Raw genomic sequence first — 27,347 nt, forward strand, 5'->3', positions numbered from 1 at the left:
GATCATACTGTTTTTCCTGTTTTAACCTGCCTTTGAGTGCGTGTTCACCATTGATAATCTCAGCAATCCCAATAACACCCCAGAAACTAAACATGATAAGAGAAGCCAATAATTTTCTAATGCTTTTATCGGGATGCTTGTAGCTCGTGATTTCTAAAGAAATAAAATAATTGCTTTTTTTTGGATGAGTATGCACATTACTGAAAGAAGTAGGAAGGATTTTAAAATTATTTTTGGAGCAGGTGTGTATTGATAGTCATTATTTAATAATTCGGACTTCTCTAAAATATTTCTGTATCTGTGTTTATAATAAGCTCAACTTCAGTTGCTGTGCTATTTTGTTCTTCAACACCTGTATTTAGATCAGGGAGGTATGCTTCTTCCATTGTAGGTGACAGAGCATGAATCTGTAGGCTGTACTATCTGCTTACCAGTTTTCCAAAACAATTCCATTCCAGATGTGATTTCATGTGATTTTATTTTTGTGCTATAGAAAATTTGTTCTAGAGGATAAGAGATGAATAAGACAAGTCATGTTTTACATAGTGAGTTGTTAAAAACGGAATAACTGTGCTTGAGGAACATTTTGCTTAGCAAGTTTTCTTGTAGAACACTATAGTACAGGTGACTTGGCCTTTGACCTCAAGTTTGGTTTAATATTTGGCAAGCACTGCTTCTCTTAAATACTTAGTCAAAGGGGAAAATTACATATTTAAATATCTTTGCTAAATACTGTGGTGCTTAAAACACCAGATGCCATTTATACGTGTTGTATAAAATGAGCAGCAGACTGATGTTTTGCTTCCTAAACATTCAATGTCAGTTCTGTATGTTTTGTAGGAAGCATGATGCCTTGAGCTGCAGTGTACTTCTCGGTTGTTTAAACAAAATGTCCTTTGTCAAAGCACAAGCCAAAGGGTTTCTTGCCATCAAATGCTCCCTATTTCCTGCACCCACCCCCCTGTTGCCACATAATCCTGTTCCACAGTGTCTTTGCTTCGTGTGTCTTTATCATATATCTCTTAGATCAGCCTCTCCAGTGTCTGGTTTGGAGAATATAAACAAGTTTGAAGCATGGGAGGAAATACAGGATAAAGATAGCATCTCTGAAATCAGTATTTGTTTTCTTGTCAGTAGGTCCCACAAGTCCCCCAAAGCCATTCATACGTTTGTGTAGGATGTTCATACAAGTTTATCAGCCAAGCACTGGTACATCCCAGTAATAGTTTGTTGTAACTTGAAACTGTATTTCCTGTCTGTAACACTAGGCAATGCCTATTTTCTCACTTCAGATCTTGCTTTCTTTTCTACATAAAGATGTGAAAAGTCTTCCTAAACTCATTGGAAATCTAATTTTTAAATAGATGTGTATGTATGCTTTCAAATGGTGTTAGAACCATGCTAGGCAAGTCAGTATTGCCATCATATTAGTTTTAACACCTGTGGATCCTAGCTCATTGCTCTTTGTGAGTTAGATGTGTTTTGTTTACTATTGTATACAGAAACTAATGGAAGTGGTTTTGTGACCATTGCATACAAACAGTTGGGGCAGACAAAGCAAGATTAACTAGTTCTTATACAGTGCATAGTTGTGTTTTAGCAGCTTGAAATGACAGTGGAGTATTGGCAAGGCATATTGCAGTAAGAGACTAAAGACATCCTTCTGCATGCACTATTTTTACTCCCACTTGTCCCATTTGATTATTAGCTTACTATAAAGGAATCTCCTTAATAGATTTTGAACCAGGGGTCTCTCCCTGTGTTTCAATCTTACATTGACTGTCTAAGTCAAGAAGAGTCCTGCTCCCTCCCATGGTGTTTGATCACATGGCAAGTGAAGAATCTGGCCATTGTATGGCAGTGGTGTTTCGTGTGTGTGTGTAAAGGAGGGTATACGTAGCTTTTTAGTATAAAATTTGTAAGGATATTGTAGGAGGACTGAACATGAATTTGAAAATCTCTCCTGAGTTGTTGTTTCAGAAATTCCTCTGAATAAATATTATAAATATTTTTCTTTTTTGTATTTCTCTCACTCAGATTAAATCCCTTTTCTTCTTTAAGGGAAAATTAAATTTAAAAATAATAAAATGTTGTTGTATTAATGCAATGCATCTTTAAGGGTTTAGTTTTTAAGCTAGTGGTGTAGACCAGTAACAAGAATGTAAATAATTCCTGTTCTTGTTCTGATCACTATTTAGTGTGAAAGTGAGAAAGACAGTTTTCTGGTTTCTTCACAATTACTGTGAAGAATTATTATGGGTGTGCCAGAATAAAAAATTGCTATGTGCCACAACCCACTCATGAAGAAAATTGCGTGTATGTATAATGGGTACTAGAACTTGAACAGAAAATAAATAAAACTGAAGTTGTCAGAGGAATACATTTCAAATGGCAGTGTTAAAGACTTGCTTGCTTTTCTTGTTAAATGTCAGTCTGCATAGGAACACTCTTTCCTTTCTCCATACACAAGGAAGTAATGAAAATATCATGCAAGAAAGACCCCCACCAACCTAATGTCAAAGCTTCAGTCACCCTCTGAAACCATCTTTCATGCCGAACATCAGCCACACACAGCGACAAAACTGCGAGTTTATACCTTTACAGTTGCCATGCATGCAGTCTAGTAAGTGATGAGTGCATTTTTAAACCACAAATTCAACACCTACTTGCCAGCCTCGATCTTTCCCGCAATCACAGTCGGTGTTTTGGAAATACAGCTTTAGAGTGGAGCAGTACTGCAGCAGAAGTGTGCTCTGTGAGCGGGGGACTTAAAACAGTGAAAGGGGTGAGTCCTAAACAAGAGTTACTTTCTGCTCCCTCATATTCTTGGCAGTGAGCAACAGAGAGAGGCATCTTTCTTCCTTTTTTCTCCTGCTAGCATTGATTTGGGAACACCTGTTCTATGTAGGTCTAGAGCAGAGTGCACCTACTCTTTTATTAATTTTTTTTTCTGTCTCATCATAGTAATATACTTTGGTATTGTGCAAAGAATAGTCATGCAGGACACAAATTTTTCAGGCATTTTCTTTACTGAAGAAAATTATTTAGTTTTTAAAAATTTTTTTTCAAAATATTTAGAAGATAGATATTTAATCTTACTCTTTATTTTAAAGGAACTGCTGCCCAATTTATGCTAGCCATTTGGGAATAAATTCCTGCGGAATGTCAGCCATCACCGGTTTGGGGTTTAGGCTCAAATAGGCTAAGTCAAAGAATCAGCCATCAACAGACAAAAGTGTGTGTATGTATTTATATGAAATGTGGCAAAAATGGCTCCTTATATAAGGCTTACCTGCTGTTCTGTGGGGTTTTTAGGCACATCACAAGGAGTCAATCACATTTTTCTCATGGTTGGTATGAAGGAAGGGTTCAGGTGCAAGACAGCTAAGAAAGGAGAAAATAAGTACTTAACGCCTACTGTGCGGCATAAATTACACTGAAAAAGATGAGCTCTTAATCCAAAAGATCTTCCTAAGGGCGTGCCTCTATGATCAGTTCCTTGGTGTGTAATTACAGAGGAGAATCTGAATTGTCATCATGGTTCAGTAGTGCCCAACGACACTGTTATGTTGTTGCATGTTGGTGAAGACCATCAGTTTTGCTAATTAAATTTCTCGATTATACAAGTCAGACTATGTAGGAAGGGTGAGTATGGAGTGCCCCATACTGCATCTTAATAAGCTCCATGTTAAACCAACCCAGTGAGTTTCTTTTGTATGCCACCCAAGAAACTTGTCTGCTGCAAGAACGAGGAAGGGGAAGTGGTACAATTTTTGTGGATTGTGTTCTTGAGCTGATCCATGTGTGAAGGGTGGTGTGGAAAAACACGAAAAAGGCTGTTGAAAAACTGATCAGGCAGCTGTAGCAAAGCAGAGACAGAGGGGAGTAACACAGTGTGACAATAGCTGATACATCAAGTTAGTAAAGGCCTGGAAGAGGAGAGTAAGAAGCCTGGGCTCGATACTGTCAAAAAGAAGAAGCTAAGTGGATTTCAAAGACTTTGTGGTACACCTACCACCAAGTGCCCAGCAGTGCTTGTTTGGTGCAAGACATCCTGGTTTCTTGCACTGTGCACATTCCCATCTCTGCAGAGAACCTGGTCTCAAAGGGGAGGAAGATTAAAATGCATGATGATGGAAAAGCTGTGCTGCATAAAGGAGAGAAAGACTGCCTGCTGTTAGAGAGTGCTTTGCTGCAGTCTGACAGAGGTGTTAACCATGTGTATCACCATGCTAATAGACTATACTTCATGATGCAGTCAAACAGCTCGTGGTGTCCTCGCACCTGACTCTGGATGCCAGTTGCTAAAAGCCTCCTGAACACAACTTGACTGTGAAACGGTCAAGAATCTGTGTAGATTTAAAGTTGAAAATAACAGGAATAAATTCATTCTTGTAGATGATCTGGCCCCCACAAAGATGGAATATTACTGTCACCTGACATAGAACAAAAAGCTGTCCTGACAAATTTACCTGAAAAGCAGTTAATTGAATTCACAAGTACATTTAGTTGATCATGACCCAGTGGCGATAATAAACAAGAGTATGTGGGACTGTACCCCAGATCAGTGGGAATTACAGCTCAGGCTCTTGTGATATTACAGAGCAGCAGCAGAAATGGTGTATTGAATAAATAAGAGTTAGAAATGAAATAATCTGTGTCGTTGTTCTCTAAGTGATTGTGAATGGTGTGCCTGGGGTGAGCTACAAGCTCTAAGGAACAAGAAAATAAAATGGGGGGGAGAAAAAGCGTTGGTTGTGGTTTTTATTGTGATTTGCAGAATAGTGGCCTCCTGCCCTTCTAGCGTAAAAGCATACATGGAACAGAGAGGTCTTGGTCTGAGTTGACGGTCAGCCCATGGCAGTCTCAAAACAGAGTGTGCCCGTGGAGTGAGGAGAGTGTGTGAAGCAGCGAAAGGACTAACAGGCGTGGGCACGCTCAGGCGCATGTGCTCATGCACATGCAGCTTTTGACATATATATGCTTCTCTTCTAACTGTATAATAGTAAATTGTACAGTTTTTGTGGCCATGTGTGCACATGTACAGGCATGGCACATTACCTTATATTTTATGTTTTCTATCTTTTTAAATTTGGTAAATCTAGTGGAATATTTACAGAGTGTGTAATTGTTAGTGTAGAGAGATGCCTGAAGTGGAACATGGGGTATGTTCATGATTTTGTTAAAGAATAGACTCATTTGGAAAAAATAACGATAGATAGAAAACACTAAGTAATAGTGTTTGCTAAAGTCACCTAAAAGCTGTAATATGTTTTGTCACACACTGTTGTTCATTTATGCATTCTTACTTTCTAAGCAGAATTGCTGACATATTTTCTTTCTCAGTGCTTCTTGTGGAGTCCTAATTTTGTTGTCCTTAAAGTAATACTCCTTCATCTCCTATGGCAGGTAGACATGTACTTACTTTTTTCTTTTATTTTTAATCACTGTCTATTGTTTGTGTTACATTTTAAGTTTCTTTCATTCTGAAAGAGCAGACAAAGTTTCAAGGGTGCTAACTGGATTTTGCTGTCAGTTGCTGTGGCAATGATTTACCAATTATTTTATTTATTTATTTTTATAGTATTTTGGTGATCAGGTTGAGGGGAAAACCACTTGAAATTGTGTAGTGCACTGACATTTATTTGAAATGCTTAGTTTGAATTGCAGTTTTTTCTAGAGTGAGTGTACCAGCCTTAGTCTTCATGAAACATAGAAATTTATTGAGTTTCAGAATGTGTTTATTCTATTAAACAACTCTTTAGGTAACTGGACTTACATAATTTTGGTTACTAAAAAGTAGCAACGACACCCATAATTCTCACATACACATAAATTTCTGGCAGATAATTTTTAGGAAGTAGTATTTTGTGGTTCATCCCTGACCATAATGTAATTCTTGTCTGAACTTTGAGCCAAAGTTCTTTCAATATCTGTGACATTTTCAAGGCTGAAGCAAAACAAGTTTCTGTGCTATGTGATTTTAGTTTAATGACCAGATACGTGACCAAAAAAAATAGCTTTAAAATTTATGGTTAAAAGCTCTGTGTTAAGGTTGAATTACTAAATAGAAGAAGCTTGTTTACCAAAAGTTAAACTGACTGAGAGTTACGTTTTGTGTCATAAATTTATTAAGCTTGTGTATTCAGGACTAGACCTTATTTTTAAAAAGCACTGAGTATCACTCACCTATTTCAATAAGAATGAAGGTGCTCAGTTGGATGGAGATTGAGGTGGCAAGTGGTTGTATTGTGCAAGAGAGGAAGCAAATTTCAGGGGCATTTCTGTTCAGTTCATACTCCTCATGCAGGGCGCCTTAATCACAACACAATGACTGATGGATCATTTTCAGACATTATTTATATGAGCATTTAGAATTGTGTCTATTTATAGGCTGATTGCAATCACATCTGACTACTGGGTTTCTTAGCACATTTATCATATGAGTGGTAGCAACAGGAACTCTGCGTTTACATCTCCATGTTGCAATTTTTAACGAAAAATGTTTTTTTAATGAAATGTTTCCATTTTGCTTCCTTGCATTGGTTTTAGGACTGCAAAGTTAAAACTACCACTGTCCTACCTTCTGAAGATAAAATCAACACACTTGTAACAACTAGTTCGTGAAATTGCACATTGATTCAAGTGAGTAGAGCATACATAAGTGGCTTAGCAGAATGGAATAATATAACCCTGGGCTGGCTGGATTAATGGAAGGTCATTGTTCCCAGCCATCTGGGATATGCGTGCACACTACTTTCTCTATTAACCAAATGTTTAGTATCAGAACTTTGGGGGGTTTGTAAACTATGGTTTTCTTTTGTTCCACACAAAATGAAGTAGGACCAGCATGACCATTTGCTTCTTCATATTGTCTTCTTATATTTGCAGAGGATCATGTCCAATGAAGACTTACAATTCCATTTTCTAGTTGTCATTGATCCTTTAGTTGATACAGCCACAAACATATTTTGCCATTTCTCTTTACCTCTGATAATGGATGTTGGGGAATATGTTAGAATTTTAATTTCTTTTTGCAGGCAACAAAACTGGTGACTAGGAAACTTTCTTTTTAGGCTTTTGAGGGTTCCTTTTACTTTCAAGGCTTTTGGTCTTTGCTTCCTTGAGAAATCCAATTTTATTCATGCTATCTCTTCTATGCTTATCACATTATATAATTACAGTGATAAACATTACAAAACAGTTTGGAACAAGAGCCTGTGTTTGTAATCCATTCAGCAGTGCCCCCCTGCCTTCTAAAAACTGTATTAAGCATTTTGCACCATTCCCTTATGGCCATTAAATTTCAGAAGGGTTTTTTTTTCATGATGGAGAACTGAAGGTCCAGAGTTCTTGGGTAGTCCCTGGGTGAGGGAGTGGATACCCTGAACCCTGTGTTCCTGTCCTCTCTCAGGTCTTGAAGCACCCTGTTATGCCTTTTTTGTCTATAATATTCTTGCAGATAAACGGAATGTCTGGGGACTATGGGGGACAGCGGAGGCTCTGTATGTGGTATAGCCACAATTCTGTGGATCGCAGAGGCTACACATACTGTCTGTACAGTGCTGTTGTGTCGTGTCTCTAATTCTTATATAGTCCTATAGTTATTAGCTAGCCTCATCCTTACAGGTGTATTGTGTTAATAATATTTAACCTCAGGAGGGCCTAAAAGTATTCTGAGGGCTTTCTGCTGGGCCCACTGAAACGAGTGGTAATATTTATATCTTTTTTTTTTTTTTTTTTTTTAAACAGAGTGTTTTGCTGATTGACTGGATACCAAGCAAAAATGAACTCCAAATCAAATATAAGAATAAATGCAATTTACTACATTACAATACAACAAAGGAAAACAGTATGCGATATGATAAAAGGAAACAGTACTAGTTATGCCCAATATGACAAAAGAGCAGTAGGAGCAAAGCATCAGATCATTACTGCAAAGTGTTACAGAGACTATGGAAAGGATACACCACCAATTACCACTTTAACGTCATCCAGGCCCACACTTGAGGCAAGGAAGCCTTATTGCAGCCGGCACCAGGAGTTTCTCAGTAACTGCGGAAATTCCTATGTGGTGCGTACACCAGTAGGTGAGGCTTCTGTCCCAGTCCCAGAGCTTGTCCGCCTTTATATTCAATGAAAACCAAATATAGTTTACACACCTAGTGTATGTAAACTTTTAGGTTTAGGCTAAGTGCAGGCGTGCACTGTGTCACGATTTGTAAGGTTCACACATGCGAGGGTTGTTGGCCAGATGCCTGAGCGTGGTGGTGTTACTGTCATGACACAGCTGCACACAGTATTTATTGTCTGGATGATCTTGCTCATATCTTTCTTGTTCAGGGGGCTCAAGACAAACACCGCCTGCTCATTAAAGTTGTCCTTGAGCTCACTGTCCAAGTTAAAAAAATCCCTAATTAAAGACAAAGACCCTTTCATAAGCAGTAATCAATTTAATAAATTTTCACTACACCAAGTTTTGACTGATTTTTTTTTTATTTATAATTTTCAAAGGTTAGTGTAGTATGGTAATGAGTTATGAATGGGTTTGTATGATCTGGATGATCTTAGCATCTCCTTTCATTAGCAGCTCACTGAATTTATCTTCCCTCTTGAGCTGTGCCTTTTCTGAGTCATTAGATTTTCAGTAGTGACAGCGTAATAGCAAACACTTTATTCTGAACTGTTCTTGAAAAAGAATAAAAGAAAATATGAAAGGCCTTTTTCTACTGGATGTAACAATAGGAATTCATGGCTATTTTAGGTAGTTTTGTTATTATCAATAAATAATTCTGTCTTTCAGCAGATGATGAACATTCACAGAAAGTGAACATTGATGGTGTCAGTATACATACTCCTGACTGCAGATCACATCGTTATTTTCCCTTGGCAGTACCTGTAGGCACTCGATGCCTGACCCTCTCTCATCCTCAGAGGGAGGAATGGGTTACAGCATGAGCTGTAACGTTCTCAGGGACATGTCTGCTCCTCCAGCCACTCTGCAGAGGTGAACCAGTTTCTACTTAGGCAGATTTTTTTCTGCATGGTGGATTATTCTGTGTCCTGTTCTTTTTGTTTAAAGCAGTAATGCCTTTATAATTCATGTCTATTGCTGTGAAACTTGGGAGGTTTGAATGCCATCTTTGATCAATATGTGAAGTATTTTTATTGCTTAGAAAGTGATGAATAAGTGCTCTATTTGATGTTCTTTTAAATTTAAAAAGTGAAGGGATCAGGTGCCTGTGGTGCACAGGAGTGGAGCTGAGAAAGCCACAATGGCCTCATCTGGTTCAGGTGTCTGAGGTTGCAGTGAGCCTCTTGGTCACTGCCAGGGACCAGCACCATGCTGTGCAGCTCTGGGACCAAACCGACTGGGATGCTGTTCCTAAGATTACTCCTCAAGGAGGTGCCCATCTCTTTCTCCAAACTTGTCACGATAAAGATGAGACCAGTGGGGCCTGTGGAGTTACCACGGAGTCTTGTGACATGGATGGAGCTTATGTATTGACACTGACACACACCAAGATGTTCAGCATGTGTCAGCTTTTCCTTGTTCAGCAGCTGTGTGATTTACAGCTCTGTTGGATCCCCAGCACCAACTGGGGATACCTTTGCTCTCAGTAGTAATACACAGCACTTTGTTCGACAAAGTTCAAGAAAGCAAATTTAGGTTGTTACAGTACCATGTTATCTCAGCCTCATTATTAATCCCTCAACACCAGAAATAATCAGTAGACCCTCAGTGCTGTGATACAGTCCTTGGGATGTGATGGATATGAAAATTAGTGTTCTCTTGGGCACTTTCTTTGGTGGGTGGTAGTGGTCATTTGGAAATGCATCTTATTCCAGATGGGAGGAAAAGGAGCTGTGGGTATTTTAAGAGCAATTGTCATTCACTGCATCTGATGAGCTACTGGATTCTTGATGTAAATACCAATCTTCTTGATTTGTAATTCAACCAGCACTAGCATTGGATGCCTCAGTTCAGCTGCTTAATTGTGAAGTAGATAGACATATGTATCTCAGTTCAGGTTGTGGGCTCAGCCTTTTTCCCTCCCTGCATTCCCTTGAGACAGTGGCAGTGGCTGGGTGTTCTCCGTCTCATGCTAAGGAGGACAGTGTTGTCAGGTTACATTCAGGTGAGTGGAAGCTTAGCTGAAGATTTCTTGTAATTAAAACATGTGGAGACCCCATGGATATTTTGCATCAGCTCTCTGTGCTTCTGGTATTACTGCCCAGTAAAAAGGTTGACTTTCTTAAGAGAAATGTTCTCTTTCGCCATTTTACTACCTATAGAACTGCTGAGGTAGCATTGTATTTTGATGAATGTGGACTTTCTGTGCACTGATGCAGTTTGTTCATTCCTGGTGATGTTAAATGCCTGGTAGTCTGGAAAAAAAAAGTTTTAAAAAAGTAAAAATAAATAAATAGTGTTTCGTCATTCTGACTTGTGATTTATCGGATCCCATTTGCTCTGAAAGACGGCAGCTTGTGGAGATCTTGCATTGTCTTTATCCAGCTTTCTCTAACAGGACTCCTTGCTGAGGCCCAAATTGCTTCCAGAATCTCTCTTTGAGGTACTCCAGGTGTGTAGGGGTGGCCTCAAAGCTCATGGCAAGAGTCTGTTTTCACCAGGTTGTCGTGGTTGCAGAGTTCTGGCCTGTACAGAAACATGCTGACATCTGTTAAGAATCTGTCATATGATGGCTCCTCTCTCTTTTCAGTCACCAGGGCAATGTCCTGGTTTCTTTCAAAAATTGCCTGACCATTGTTAGATATGGTCAACATTTTCTGTTTTGACTTTTCTGTGCTTTTATCAGGGTCAAAAGCCTTGGGTGAGGCCTCAGATGGTTAAGTGAAAGGCAGTATCTGCAAAAATAATAATTTGAAATGAACTGCACAAAAGCAGAAGTTTCTTTGTAACAAACTTTGGTCCCTCTAATCTGTTAGGGTATTGGGGCATAAACACCAATAATGTACTCAGGGCTACAATTGATAGCATTTTTGTCTTGTATGCATTTGGCTGTCTGCAGTTCCTGCAGTCTTCACCAGCATGCTGAAGGCAGATCCTGCTCATGTTGAGCATTTGGAAATATTTTTTCCATATTTTGATAATCATTCTTCTGTATATCCCATTATTAACTAGATTTCTCAGTTTCTCTGTATTATTGATCTCTCTTTATGCATCTGGTTCTCAAAATAAGCATTTAAAAGCCAAATCTTGTATCATCACAGAGTATAAAGTTCATTTGACCAGTTGTTGACTTTGGAACAATAAATTACAGTTTATACTAACTGTGAATCAATGGTTTTCCTTCTGGTCAGCTGCTCAGTGTCAATGTCTCCTGTGACAAGTGATGTGCTGAATTTGTGTGATACTTCACATGAGATTTTACTTCCAGTTCTGGCTTCATTGTATTCTTCTGTGATAAATCTACACAGCAAGCAGGTCACTGTTATGGTTCTGCAACACTTTCTTGCGACAGGACCCGGCCCAGCTCTGCAAGGCAATGTCTCCAGTTTCCCTGTCCTTCAAGAACAGTGACATCAATGTGTGCTTTACTCGGTGATGACAGAAAAGCCTTGAGCTTGCTTGTGGCATTTTATAAAGTGGTTCTGTAATTGCTCTTTTTGATAAGCGTTCAGATACCCTTTGCCAGGTAATTACTTGCATTAGTGGAACAACTTGGAACTACAGGTAGTATGAATATACTTGTGGACTCAAAGTAAAAAAGATCATTTGTCAGTGACTGAATTCTTCCGGATCTTAGGATAATTCAGGTTGGAAGGAGCCTCAGGAAGTCTGTAGTCCAACCTCCAGGTCAAAGCAGGCCAGCTTAGATCAGACCTGGTTGCTGAAGGTTGGGTTTTGAAAACCTCCAAGGACTGAGAGGGACTGCACAACCTCTCTGGGCAACCAGCTCCACCACTTGACTGGCCTCATGATGAGGAGTTTTCTCTATATCCAGTCTGAGACTCATAGCTGTGTCTTCCCACCATGCACCAGTGTAGAGAGCCTCAGCGACCTCCCCGTAGCTACTGCTAGGCTGCTGTCAGGCCCCCCAAAGCTCTCTTTTCTCCAGGCTGAACAAACCCAGCTGCCTCGGCTTCTGCTTGTTGGGCAAGTGCTTGACCGTGCTGGTTACTCTCTGCTGAGCTCATTCCTGTTTATCAAGATCTTTCCTGTGTTGGAGGCCCCCAGAGTGGACCCAGTTACTCTAGATGTGATCTAATCAGTGTGGCATAGAAGGGGGCAATCACTTCTCCTGTTCATACAGCCCAGGAGGTGGTTGGTCCTACTTGCTGCAGGGGCACTGCTGGCTCGTGGTCAGCAGCTGCCCACCAAGACCCCCGGGGCCACTCTAGGAGTGGCCAGAGCAGCTCCCTAAGCATGGGGTGTCCAGCCTGTGCTTTTGCAGGGCTGGGGGTGAGGACAAGGGATGTTTGGGTGCATGTGCCTCTTCTAAAGGTAGTCTAAGACAAAAAATGTTCACCAGTCTTGAATGATCTATACACTGCTTGTGTGTACTATGCTCCTTTGAGAGCTTCAACTAGTTATAAGAAACTTTACCTTTGCTTTATGTGTTGGTATATTACAAGGCCCGCTGAGAGTGTAAAAAAACCAACCCCATGTTGATTTATAAGTGGTTACACTAAATGCAGTACCTACCAGTCAATTTGTCACAGTATTCCAAGCCTGGCACTGTTTATTTTTAACACTTGTAGCTTTTAATTTTTATTGCTTTTTATTATTTCCTTAAAATTAGAATAGTTTAATATATCAGCAATGGGTACCTCAGTCAACAAATGGTCTGGTTCATTCAACAGGAATATTTTTGTTACCTCCCAGCTCTGCTGCTATCTTGGTAACTTTAACACTGAATAATTATTTAATCATCAAACCTGAAATTTCTAAAAGTGTCCAGGCAACTGTATATGAATTAAATCAAGAAGTTCTTTAGCACTGCTGCTTAAACACAGGATATTTATAAAGGAATACATTCCTTGGGGTTCTTTTAGCTTCTCTGTGGCCTTGGTTATTCCCTCTAAGTTTTATCTCTATAAGAACATTCTGTTACGAATGACTGTTTTGGCTGAAGAAGCTAGATGCTGCTCTGCCTTACCCTAAGGGCTCATTTCTTCTCCTTTTGGTATTTAACAGAGTTGTTGCTGAGGAGCACCTGTAGGTACTTCCTTTCTCAGGAGAAAAAGAGTGAACTGTAACCCTGAATTCTAGCACCCTGCAAAGCGAGATGTTAACTCTTGTTTAACTTGTTCTGTAATTCTAGGAGCTTTTCTGAAAAGTGGTCACCTGGGATACTCGATTTCCTAGGATATTGGTTTCAGTAAATGTAAGGTATCTGGCTCAGGTTAGGATCTCTATTTCCCACTGCCCTCCAAATGTAAAGGAATTGTAGTTTACAGGGTGGGTATATTTATTATCTCTCCTCCCATGAAGTAAAAGTAGAAATAAAAATCTTTCCTCCCTTCCACTCAGTAAGAATAATTTTATGTGTATATTATTTCCCCAGAAGTATGGATCTGTTTTGTGTGTATAGCTGACCAAGAGGAAGCAGAGTTAGAAGCATGAATTTTATGTTTAGTTTTCAAAATGACAGGTCCACTTTTATTCTGAGGTTTTCCGATGTGTATTCAGTTGCTGAGAAAGTTGCTGCATTCATACTCATGAGCTTTCTCGTGTTGTCTGACAGTTTTAATTTTCTGCTGAAACAATGTAAGGTCATGGTTGTGCAGGGGGGACACAGGTTGGGTCCCAGTGGAGATACTGTGTATTAAGACAAGAGACTATGTGTTGAGATTTGTGTCAAACAAGGAACTCTGCAGAAAATGGAGACTACTCGAACAGGGACTGGAATACAGCAGCAAAGTATTTGTGGAGATGTGGTCAGCTTTTTCTGAGATAATGTAATGTAGCTATTAGAGATTCGTTGCAGAAGACTGAAGTCCATTCATGCATGGATCACTTCGGTCCTTTCTTCCTTAAGTGAAAAGAGCACAGTCTTTCTTTGTCAGCTGCAGGTGGACAAGTGTACTTTTGTCATCACAGCCATTTAGGTATGGAGTAGACCGGGAAGTCCAAAACAACTGTTCTGATGGTCTTAGGCTGTTTGAGGTCACATTTCCAGGTGTTCATTAGTGATCTTCTCCTGCATACATTATGTCAGTTTTTCTGGGTTCATCTTTATCCAGCTTCTCTTTCAAGTGCAATGTGGTTTTAAGTAGGTACTGAGAAAAGAGTTAAGTGATGTTGACCAGCATAAAAGAGTAATACAACTCGGAGTATCCTACACGTGTTGATGACATCTCATCCAGCCTTTATGCATCTTCTTATAACAGTATAAAACAGGAGGGCGCAAAACAGCACTGTGGACACCTGCAGCATCCCTAGATAGCAGAAGAAATAAATCTGATTTTACAGAATGCAGAAGAAAGCTAGATTCACCTAATTTTGTGTGTTCACCCATTTAGTCTCTTGAATAAAGTAGCATTTAGTTCATAATGGTACCAAATGTGTATGTGTGGGAGAGGTGGAGGGTGTTTAGAAAGCTGGGAATAAGGATGCATTTTTTTTCAGTCATCAGAGTACACTACGTTTACCTTTGGCTAAGGACTTTCTGAGAAATATTAGTTCCAAGTAGTGAAGTAGTGACAGCTTTTTAGCTGAAAGGGTGGAGGTTTGTTTTTGTTTTTTGGTTTTGGTTGGGTTTTTTTTTTTCTTTGAGAAAAAGTTTAGTTCTGTGAGACCTTGGTGCCTTCTTTCTTGTTCTGAGTGCTAAGTAGTCATGCAGTTATGGACAACTTCTACTGTTTGGAAGTGTGTGGTAATCTGTGTTCTTGGGGTGATTACAGTCCCAGTTCTTGAAAGAGAGTATTTATAGTCCATCTTTTAGCTTGTTGTAGTTGTCTGCACCATAAGGGAGGATGTAGGTGAGTGTGTAGCGATTGCTATGTTGCTTTCTTACTTTAGTATGTGGTACCAGTATTTTATATCAACAGTTTATATTTTGACTATGAAAAAGTAAAACAGCATATATTATTTCATAGTTATGATTTGTTTTCTAAACTTCCTGTGGCTATCTAAAGAGAATCCTGTCAGTAAAAGGTCTTAAATGGATTTTCTGGAATTGTTGAGAAACCAGATGTTCAAAATCAAACTTTGCAAAACTTGGCAGAAAAATTTTCCATAATGTTTCTTGTCTACCTGTCTTCCTGTTTCCTCTGGAACCTGTTTAGTAAAACTGGTTTATCATATTTCTTATATAGAGGATTATGTGAGCATATCCTACCCATTTGACCCAAGCAACATACCTAAAATCAGCATGCTAAAATTCCATTTCGTTTTGCCTGACAGCATGGGCCCAGGAGGAATGAAGAGCATCTCAGTACAGAGAATTTTGTAATGTAGAATGTAAGGCACTTGTGGAAAATGGGGAAAGGTGGGTTCAAGCTTCCTTCTTTTGGTCCCGGAACTGTGAAAAGCAAAGGTAAATTTGCTATAGCAACCATTCTCTTAGAATAATGACTCCACCTCTTTTTTTAGGTGCCTATCTTCAGCTTGCTATTCCGAATCCCACATGGATGCAGAATTTTCTGTGAAGCCTGTTGAGACTGAATTTTGCACTCTTTTAGCTGCCCAGACCAAGTCTACCATGTATGTGGGAACACTGGTTTTGACACATGCCTCTGAGGAACTCTTGTAATTATGTCTCAATTAAACATTCCAAAGGTTCCTAGGAGTATTCTAGATTTAGTATTACCTGTACTTTCCTTGTTTTGCTGGATGATCAATTGTACTGCTGTTGGCAGGTTTTTCACCTTGTCTTGGTGAGATCCATTCAGTCTGCTGTCAGGACACTGAGACAAGCTTGTCAGAGCCTGTAGTTTTGGCTTTGTCCCTAACCTCCCTACTCTTTGCATGAGTCTTTGGCTTGGAGGTCACCTTCTGGCTGCCCTTAATCTACATTTTTTCAGTTTTCTTGAATCCTTTTATATCTTTCCATGTCCTGTCATCGGTGATGGTTTTCTTTGTGTGTTACTCCTAATGATTTTCTTTCCCTTACTACAGCCTTCCTTTAGCTATCAAGATCTTGTGTTAGTCTTCAAAACACCAGCATATAAAATAGCCACAAATACATGCTTCCATAAAATAACCACTTTCTTTTTGTGTCTTCAGCCTTTGTAACTCTGCAGATCTGTAGCACTGGTCCCTCTCTTTGCCCCAGTCCAGTTAAATCAGTGGTGCTTGGCTGTTTTACCGGGTGACCTGCTGGCAGGCCTGAGTTGTGCTGTTCATTTTCCCCTCTTGAACGCTGCATTTGTTATGCTTTTTTCGTTCTACTTTTCCAAGCGCTCCTTTACGCAGCATAGGCACTCTCCCTCCTCCAGTATGTTAGATCACCTTGGAGAAGACTGTCTTTCACCTCTTCCCCTTTTATACGTCCTTATGTGTGTTATTGTGGTGCTCGGCTGGTGGCCCTGCCCCCCAGCCGGGCAGCGGGAGCAAACCACAAGCCAGGCCCGCGGGGGGTCCGAGCACGGAGATCGCTCTGGGGGCCGGGGCCGGGGCTGCGGCCGGGCCGTCCCCCGCCGCCTCTGCCGCCGCGGCCCCCTCCGGGGGCGGCTCCTCACACGCCGCCCGGCTCCAGCCCGGGCCCTCCGGCGGGAGCCGCTCCTGCAGGCCCTTCTCCAGCGGGAGCCCTTCCCGCGGGGGGCTGCGGCTCTGCCCGGGCCGCTCCTGCGCGGGGCCCTCCCGCGGGGCGCAGCCCCTCCGGCACAGGCTGCTCCAGCCCGGGCCCCCCGCCCCCGGGGGCACCGGCCCTGCCCGCGGCCCGGCCCCGGCCGGGGCTCCCCGCTGCCGGGAGCTGCTCCGGCGCGGCGCGGCGCGGGCTGCCCGCCCCCGGGGGCGCGGCCCCCTCCGGGCACCCCCTGCCCCGGCCCGGGGTTCCCCCCCGCCGCCATCTGTCCCCCCGCGGGCGCCGCCGCCGCGGCTGAGGGCTCGGCCTGGCCCAGCGGCGGGGCCGCCTTGGAGCCGGCGGGCACGGGCTGGCGGGCAGGGGGGGGCTGCGGGCACCTGCGCATAGCGGCCGCCCCGGCCCGCCGCACACGCCTGACGCCCCAACACGGTGCGCTTACTTACTTCTACGATTTTAGCTTCCCCCCCCCCAGCCCCCCCCCTCCCCCCAATAATACCCAGTTTTTTCTACACACCCTTTCTTATGTCTGAGTGGTTCTTACCTCTCACCTTCAGTGTCATAACAAAAATCTTTCTGGCATTCTCTCTACTTGTATTTTCCTCCCATTTTCTTGGATTATTTTTTGTTATTGTTCTGTTTTATTAATAGTTTCATGTTTTGCTCTGCTCGGTTTGTAAATTCAGTGGTGTCTTTCTGCACAGATCTTTCGTATTTAACCCATCATTAAAAATATTTATAAAAATTAAGCCCCAAATACACATATTTCATTTAACAACCAAAACTAATGCCTCCTTTTCAGATACTTTCTGAGACTGAGGTCAAAACATGAGTGGACAAACCAAAGGAGAGGTTAAAAGAGATTAATGGGTAATAAATTAATTTGAACGTCTTATTTCTTTTTCTTCTTTAAGGTAGTCAATATATATGGTTTTGCCATCAAGTTTGAAAAATCTGTGAACGGTAGTTTTCCAAGAAGTGACTATGTATGCTATTGACCATTTTAGTGTGTCTCCAAATGTATTAGAACTCATCTAAATAGTTTCTTGTTGAAGTTTACATAGTTCAGTAAAAATGGACAGTGACTGTTTTATCATTTTTGGCTCTATTATATGAAACCTGATGTGGTGTACAGTATAAATTACAAACACTGTCAGACTGGATAGATAATTCATTTTGGGTAAAAACAAGCTCCTGTTGTGGTTTACTGCATTTTACATAGTTTCCTTAAACTGTGCCACTATGTTACTAATTAAAAAATGTAAATACGTGCATCTCAGGATGTAGGCTCTGGAGATGAACAGTTGTAGCTTCAATTTTTAAAACATTTGTTGCAAATTTCGTTTCAGAGCTGTTTGGTATTTGAAATGCATTTAGAATCCTGAAAAATATTTTGATGTAAAATAATAATAAATCTGATTGTATAAACCAGATGCAAAATAGGCAAAAAGGTTAAGCTTGCGTTATTCAGAATATGTTTTCTTAATAGCTGCAATTTATACTTGCTCACTTTCTATGTAAAGGATGAGTTTTCTAGTGTGAAAATAACGTGCACTCTGAGATCTTCCTGATTCTCACTTTTCAATAAGAAAAAAAATATCTGTAGTAGATGCCTATGAAGTACTAAATATGGGAGGAAGTGCTGGGTGCAGTTCTCTCTTTATTCTGTACTATTAGAAAATATAAAGTTGAAGTGTATGCAGAGAGCTGTGTGTTTGCTCAGACTTTGTCAGACATTTATGCATATTTCAGATATGTCCCAAATAACACACTGTAGTATGGTGAACTGCTTGGACTTGTATGAGAATGGGAACAGAAGGTTACACAAGTCAACCTCAAAGTACAGTGTGTTGCTATATATTATGCTACTCCATATACCATATTGGGAAAGCTCACAGAGTCAGTAGTATAGCACATCATACATACTGGCAAACTCTTCTAGTGGAAGCGCATCTTACTTTCGTAATAGTTTTATTGTTTAACAACTACCTGTAGCGTTCTGGACACTGTAATGTGTGCTTGTGCTGATTTTCACTAACCAGACAGATGAAGTCAAGCACTTTCTGAGAAACCAAGCAAAACTGTCTCCTACCATCAGCCAGAAGCTGAGTTGGTGTTTTTTTTTTATAGCTCCATCTTGACAAATTACAGTTATGGAAAGAACTGAAATAGGACTAGAAAGAGGACTAAGTACTCTGTAAGTCCTTAGGGAAATTCTGTTAAAGCCCCTATCTGATTCCCTATTTAAAAATAGGGAGGTATTTTCAGCTACTTGTGGTGAAGTTTGAATGTACTGTTTCTGTGGAGAAGCTTATTTAGTGATTCACACACTTATTTAGTGTTTTCAGGGAAGAGTACACATCTTTGACCCAGCAATGAGTGTGCTAGCTGTGATGCAGAGTTCCTTGGACTCTGGAGTACAGGAAGGTATTGCGCTCTGACACAGCTCAGTTTTCACTTTTGTTTACAAAATAACATTAAGGAACTTGTGCAAAGGTGCCCACACATAAATAACTCACTTGGAATAAAATTATCCAAAAATGCCTGTGTGGGCCATCGTGTTTCTTCAAATGGGCTTTCATAATGTTCAATACAATCTTGATGAAATCCCTGTTTTGGTGGGAGGATTGGTGGAATATGAATAAACCTCGTGTGGACTTTTGAACGGAGAATCCTTGGGAGGTTCTGTGACTCACTATTGGCATGGGCCTGATTCAAGATGCTACATGTTATATTTGGCAATTCATGTTATTTAGAAATGCTGGAGGAAATGAAGGTTAACTAATTAGAAGTAGCATTGGTAGCCGATGGACAAGAGAATACTGTAGAAAAGTTGGTTGTGCGAGTCTGATTTCTTGCAGTCTTTTAGTGCAGGCTGAGCAAGGTCTTCCAACTGGCAAAAGGTTTTGCCGTTGAGCTGCATATCTGAGCACAAACCTGGTATTTGGTATGTGTTCATGACTATCGGGCAGTCTTTGGAGAATTTCAGTCTGTACGCTCAAAGCAAGAGTAGATAACTGTCCTTCATGAGCAGCTGATCTTGAAACAGTGTGTTTTGGCAGTGCTCCCAAGACTAATTCAGTCAGTCCCCACCTAATGAACTGAAGGCCACTTTCATGATAATTAAGAGAAAAAAACACTTTCTGGATTTTATCCAGTTTTGCAATTTTAGGCTGGTGTCCTGAGCACTTGGTGATTTCTGTTAGATAGTGGACCACTCAAAAGTCATTACTCCATAAATCAGGTAGAATAGAGGGGAATTTCTTCACTTTTTGTTTTGTTGCATGTGAGGAAATCTCAAGAATGTCTCCGTGACTGCCAGACAGAATCACAGAATGGTCAGAGCTGGAAGGGACCTCTGGAGATTATCTAGTCCAACCCCTGCTAAAGCAACTTCACCCAGAGCGGGTTGCACAGAATCGTGTGCAGGTGGGTTTTGAGTATGTCCAGACAAGGAGACTCCGCAGCCTCTGGGCAGCCTGTGCCAGTGTTTGGTCACCCTCAGGGTAAAGAAGTTTTTCCTCATATTTAGGTGGAACTCCTTGTGCTGTAGTTTGTGCCCGTTGCCCCTTGTCCTGTCACAGGGCACTGCTGAAAAGAGCCTGGCCCCGTCCTCTTGACGCTCAACCTTGAGATAGTTGCACGCATTGGTAAGATCCCCCCTCAGTCTTCTCTTCTCCGGGCTAAACAGTCCCAGCTCTCTCAGCCTTCCCTCAGAAGGGAGATGCAGCAGTTCCCTCATCCTCTTTGCAGCCCCGCGCTGACCCTCTCCAGTAGTTCCCTGTCTCTCTGGAACTGGGGAGCCCAGCACTGGACACAGCACTCCAGGTGCAGCCTCACCAGGCAGAGCACAGAGGCAGAGGAACCTCCCTCGACCTGCTGGCCACGCTCCTCCCGATGCCCCCCAGGGTCCCATTGGCCTCCTTGGCCACCAGGGCATGCTGCTGGCCCATGGGCAACTTGCTGCCCACCAGGGCTCCCAGGTCCTTCTCCGCAGAGCTGCCTTCCAGCAGGTCAGCCCCAGCCTGTACCTTTTTTCTGACCATACATACTTTTATTCCAGTTTGAATAGCATTTTTAATATAAGTGCTCTATATCTAAAATAGTAATAACACAGAATTGCAAGGTGTTAGGCATTCTGTGTATTAATCTGCCTAATTATGCCTAGATAAAGTTTCAGTTTAGTGACCCTATCTGTCGTAGGCATTTCACAGATGCCTTTTTTACCACAGTGTCATGGGAAATGATAGACCCAGTGATCATGCTTTGTTCCAAATCTGCTTGTATTCAAAGTAAACTGAAGTCCTTGGAATAGTTTCAGGGTTTTGCACAAATGGTGGATCTCAGCAGCAGAGCCAGTTGATATTGCCTTATATCATGCGTAGGATCAGATAACTTTTATCTCATCTCATTGTGTGTTCAGATAGAGGAGAAAGGTGATTTCCTTTCTCTGGGTTATTCTTTAGTCCGTATTTGTGACTGTTTACTTGCAGCTCTTCAGTCTCATTTTCTATGTGGTCTAGTCAAAAACAGGTCTAGAAATAAGATGGGACTTGATAGTTGCAAGCATCAGAGACCATGAGCAGTTATTTCTCATTGCTACCATTGTACAAGGTACATTGTACAAGGTTGCTTTTGTTTAAATGAAAACTACTTATGAAATTGGGATTTTGGGATGCAGGGTGCTCTTGCTAGTTCCTTCTGCAGTGGTAGAAACTGCTGAGGTGTTAAAAAAGGGGTTCCTGTGTCAGAAGGTTTGAAGGTCCACTAGTATTTGCGGTCTAGTTTGAAACTACTACCTGCCATTCAAGTAGTCTCTGTGTACCATGTTTCTAATCTGTGTTTAGTAGATGAGGAGAAGTGTGTCCCAATAAAATGGAAAAAAAAAAAATATTCTCACTGTCAGTAAGTCACCTTAGCAATTTTTCTACAGCTAAACCAGGGAAGTGACATTCTTGCTGTATGAGGGGATGGGCATACCTGTCATAGTTAGGGATGTTTGTAGGGATTTATGGCATGCTGGCATAGCTATAGTGGCTAGAGATGGTCTATTTTCATGCTCTAGCCTGATAGTCATGCTGGCAAAATTGTAGTCTTGATTTGCCTGGAATCAGATGAAGAAATATTTCCACATCTCTTTTTGTCTTGTAAAATTCTTTGTAATATTCTTTATGACTTGGAGGTTCTGTGCTTTGGAAAGGGTACATACATACTGATTGTTCTTCATGCCATGTTTTGAGTATAATACATTCTTATAATTATATATTAATTTTCATTCATTTCATTATTGATAGCTTGTTTCCCGATACATCAAGGGAATAGATAAAACATGAGTAACATTTTTTGTGATCTTACAATTACTAACTGTATGTTAGTTTTCATTTTAGATTCGTTTGTATCTGAAGTGACTGTATTTTTGGTTTTGGGTATAAACCATATTTACTAACTGAAAACCAGAAAATTGACTTGGCATGTTGAGTTAGAAAATATAAAAGCTTACCTCTTCTTGCTGACCAAGCAATCCATCTAGTCTCGTGTGCAGTTTTCAGTGCATGTGTATTTTAATAATGCAGTGTCTTTTGACAATTCAGATTTTTCCTACAAATACTTTATGTCCATATATTTGGGCTTGTTTGTGCCCATCTTGGGGAATTATATGAGGAACGTGACCCTTAGTTGCAAAACCTGAATAAAAATAGTTTCACTTAGTTGAGCTTAGCAACCAATGGAGAAATATATACAGTGGTTTTGTCACTACTTTTTAATGCCATAATTATACATGGGATGAAATAGATCCCTAAGAATGTTACGAGGACTGCTTTTTGAGCAATGATGTGAGTATTGCATTCAGCAGTGACATGTGGCAAAAAGTGCTAGGGCCTTTGAGCGTGATGAAGTCACCATGTACTGTGTACCATTGGGAGTGTGGAATGGGCTGGAGAGGTAGAAAAAGTGCTGAACACTGTGAGTATTGCAGCCACCAGCAGCAGAATGGTTCAGATCAGTTAATGTCTGTGGTGCTGGTCTAGTGTTAGACAAAGGAGATGAGGACCACAGGCTGTCTCCCTGGCATATATGAAATGAATAAAGAAAGTGTGCTATTGCATATGCTTGTCCTCACCAGATGATTAATTTCTTTGTTTCCCAAGAAATATGGGCGAAATGGAGAAGTGGGGGATCAGCCTTGCAGCTTGTTACAGCACAGTCATCTGAAGAGGGATAGGATTTATCTCAGCCATTTAGTTACATTTTTAATTAATCTCATCTCAATGTGGACATGTAATACAGGTCAAATGAATAATTTCTTAAATGTGCTGGTTTCTCTTCTCTGACTGTAATTGGAATCTAGATGGCTTTTGCAGATGTGGATGTCTATATAAGAGGCATCTCATTTAGTTTTAGATGGTTTACATCATAGGGATTCTCATGTGCCAAACCCCAATGTCATGAAATTCAGTGGACCACAGTAGTATCAGAGACCCTATTTCAAGAACAGAAGTAAATGTATCATGTTTTCCCATGCCACACCTGCTGGTGTGCCCTTAGAAAGTAATGTCTTACTAGACAATAAAGTCTGTAAGACAGGCTACTGAAATAAGCAGGGAAGGAAAGGAAATTCCGTGCTTAAAACTGCAGAGCCACAGCATTGGTATAATCACAGAATGGTCAGGGTGGGAAGAGACCTCTGGAGATCATCTAGTCCAACCCCTGCTAAAGCAGCTTCTCCTAGAGCCGGTTGCACAGAATTGTGTGCAGGTGGGTTTTGAGTATGTCCAGGCAAGGAAACTCCACAGCCTCTCTGGGCAGCTTGTTTCAGTGCTCTACCACCCTCCAAGTGGAGACATTTTTCCTCATATTCAGATAGAACTCCCAGTGTTGTGGTCTGTGCCTGTTGCCCCTTGTCCTGTCACAGGGCACTACTGAAAATAGCCTGGCCCCGTCCTTCTGCCACTCACCCATGAGATATTTGTATGCATTGCTAAAAGCCCTTCTCAGACTTCTCTTCTCCAGGCTAAACAGTCACAGCTGTCAGCCTTTTCTCGTGAGGGACATGCTCCAGTCCCCTAATCCTCTTCACTGGCCCCTTTCCAGTAGTTCCCTGTCTCTCTGGAACTGGGGAGCCCAGCACTGGACACAGTACTCCAGGTGCAGCCTCACCAGACCAGACCAGAGCAGAGGGGGAGGAGAACCTTCCTCAACCTGCTGGCCACGCTCCTCCCGATGCCCCCCAGGGTCCCATTGGCCTCCTTGGCCACGAGGGCACCTTGCTGTCCACCAGGGCTCCCAGGTTCTTCTCCGCAGAGCCGTCTATAAGTTGCAGCCCAAATGAAAGCTGCATCCTTGATTATGGCTAAAAGATAGGCCCAGGCAAAATATGTATGGAATTTAACCAGAAGAGTAAGTTTCTCATCACAGATGATAAGAATAAATAATTTTAAAATTTGGGCAGATGGGCACTAGCCAGAACAAACTGCACTTCTTAAATATATTGCCCATAGTCAGTGATAAGAAGTATTTGATAAAGGCATCTGCTGACAATAGTTAATAAGACTGACTGAAATTAGCTTCTAGCAGAGAAGAGCGAAATCAGAGCAAAGACACTAGATGACACGGAAGACCTCAAGAACGTTTTTTTCTGGACTGATCCTGCTTCAGGCTAGGTGAAAGGGAATGGTAAGATGATTCAGGATGGGCATGGATGAGGCTAAATTTAATTTATTTGGTCTGGAAGACTGTTAAATGTCCGGCCGGGCTCTCTGAGAGCTGTCAATTCTGGGATTACAGTATCAAAGCAAATTAAATTCGTGTTTTGTATGATTTTTTTCATGTTTCGGAGGTAAGGACAGGATGTAACTGTGCTTCATGTTGAGACAGACCGTTCACACATCCAGTAGCACACTGTACTGTAATACAGATTTGTTGACTCCATGTGCAGGTAAGTGCACTAGGGCACAGAGGCTGATACCAGTTGAAAAAAAGCAGTGATTTACATTGTGATGGGGTATGGTGCTTACTTGGCTTGTTATTATTGTTGCTATTTAAATAAAATCCCCTGAAGTCTATTTCAGACAAGATTAAAGTAACTGTAGTACCATAAAACAATTGGTAGGAACAGTTTGTTTATGTAAAGGTAGAATATTACAGTTGTTCAATAGATTGCAGACTTCCTTTGGTGGACATCTGTAATTATTTGGGACTAAATCCACTTCCTAGTAAACTTGACAGGAATCTTTCAGTCAATTCCGGAGGGACTTATATCAAATTTCTTTAAATTTTTGAAGATGCCAGGTTTTGTAAAGCTGACATTCCTTTGGGACTCTGCATAATACGTGCAATGATATGCTTTGCTGTGAAATAGTCTTAATTGGATGGGGTGATGAGGAGGTTAATGCGTCTACCTGGTCACTACTTTAGAAGTTGTTTGTATAATAATACAGGAGATATGGGGAACAAACAAGGGGACCAGGAATCTTAACCCGTGAGCAACAGTGTGACTGAACTGGCATTGCAAAGACTCAGTGGGAGGATGGGGAGGAGGAAGAGGCTGTTGCTGTTGTGTATTGGGTTCAGACACTTGTACAGAGTACAGGGGATGGTGATGATGGGAGATTTTAATTAATCAGTCATCTGTTGGAAACCAATAAAGGAGAATACCAGCTGCCCAACATGGTTTGCAGTGCACTTAGGACCAAATTATGAGATGGTGGGAAAAGCAATCAAAGGGGAAACTATTCTATTTGATACCAACCTTAAGGGAGAAACTGTTCAAGAACAGGGAGAGAAAAGGCAGAAGCCGCTTGAGTGAGGATTACCCTGGGGTGACAGAGCTTGCAGATTTCAGGAAGGGAAAGAGATTGAGTAAAAGAATCAGGACAACAGGTTTCAAGGGGATATGGTAGGACTGTGGGCATAATTTCTTTGGAAAGGAGTCTGGAGAAAAGAAGTTAAAGGAACTGGTTGTTCCTTGAAAAAATGTAAAGAGAGAAAAAACGCAAATTGAGACAGCACAGGAGAAGGACAGAAAGCATAGTAAAAAAAAAAATCTGTCTAAAATACAAGTGTCTTGTATCAAACACAAGAAGGAACCATGTAGAAAACGAAAACTACTTTGGATTATTCAGAACAAGTACAAAGGAATAATAAAAGATGTAGAGGGGAAAAAAAATACTCTAAGAAGCCAAGGCTAAAAAATGAGAACAAGAAAGGACTATGTACAAGAAAGAACATGAGGAGTAACAGAAATTGTTCTGGAAGTATATTTTGGGTAAAAGCATCTTTCAGGAGAGTGTTACTCTACTGTTTAACAGAAGCACATCAGTCTTTACTAGTGGTATTAAGAGCATGTGGACAACTCGGCCTGGAATAGAGAAAGGACAAATCAGAGAGTACTTGATGTGTTAGGTGTTCGCACCTTAGCTGTGTCTGAGGCACACTATACTTGGGAAGTGGAAGAATTGGCTAAATCAGTCTCAGCCCTGTTAGCAAATACCATGGAGAATCTGAAGAAGAAAAATGGGAGCGTGAAAAAACAAAAAAAAAATAGATAAACTGATCCTTTAAAGGGGGGGAAGCTACAGATGGAAGAGGCCTATCAAATATTTACAGATCACTTTTATTCCTAGAGAAATTGCAGACAAATATTTCAAACATTTTTTAAGTACCCGGAGGAAAGCAACAAACAGCAATCAGTGTGAATTTGTTGGAACTATCTAATACCCTATAACGAGGCATTAAAATTTGTGCATAAAAGAAAAAGAGCAGATGCCCAACGTTTTCACTGTAAGAAACTTCTGAATGCTGTCTCACAAGACTCCCTTATAAACAAGCTAGGGAACATCAGGCAGTGTCTTAATGTAAGTTGCATGGGATATAGCTGTAAAACTGGTTGCATAAGGTAACCCCCAAGCATCTACTGCTGTTTCACTGCCATGTGTTATTTCACAAGTTTATTTTAGACAGTATTCTGTTTTTTCCAGTAATAATATGGATTTGTGTATTAGAGACTATGCTTATTGAATTTGCATTTGTCACAAAGTTGAGAATGGATTGGAAGGATGCCAGAGAACAGGATTAGAATTGAAAGTTATCTTGACACATTGGAGAAATAGCTTGGGGAATAAGGTAATGTTTAATAGGTCTAAGTACATGGTACTACACTTGGGTGGAGTAACTATGTACAGGACACAGGAAGCTGGTTAAGCAGTGGGTTTTGAAAATGATACATAGATCATGAATATTACATTAGCAACGATAATCAAGCTGTTGCGAAAAAGGTATGGATGGACAAAAAAGATATATAGGCCTGCAAAATGTATGGAGTAATTTATCTGTTGTACTCAGTACTCTGCTCAGCTCAAATATGGGATCTGGCTTTGAGCATCACACTTCAATAAAGATAGGGCTAATTGGAGAGAGGTCAGAGAATGGCGTTGAGGATAGTTGGAGAGCTGAAAAACATGACCTGTAAGGAAAAAATCTAACAAGCAGAATTATTTACCCTAAAAAGTAAAAGATAGGTAGCAGAGAAAAGTTTTCCAGAATGCAAAAAACCCACAAACCCCAAACCATCAAACCACCTTGAACTTTCACAAATGAAGGGAATGATGTGATGATCCCTGCATCCTGTGTGAACAG

The 27,347-nt window shown here is 40.9% G+C and overlaps 1 protein-coding gene across 3 annotated transcripts in view; it reads left to right on the plus strand.

The window, feature by feature from the left end:
- Positions 1 to 27,347, plus strand: part of PRKAR2B (protein kinase cAMP-dependent type II regulatory subunit beta) — a 92,221-nt gene that overhangs the window by 38,868 nt on the left and 26,006 nt on the right. The gene's annotated exons all lie outside the window — the stretch shown is intronic.

The sequence above is a fragment of the Falco biarmicus genome, chromosome 5 (assembly GCF_023638135.1).
Source record: "Falco biarmicus isolate bFalBia1 chromosome 5, bFalBia1.pri, whole genome shotgun sequence".
Lineage (NCBI taxonomy): Eukaryota > Metazoa > Chordata > Aves > Falconiformes > Falconidae > Falco > Falco biarmicus.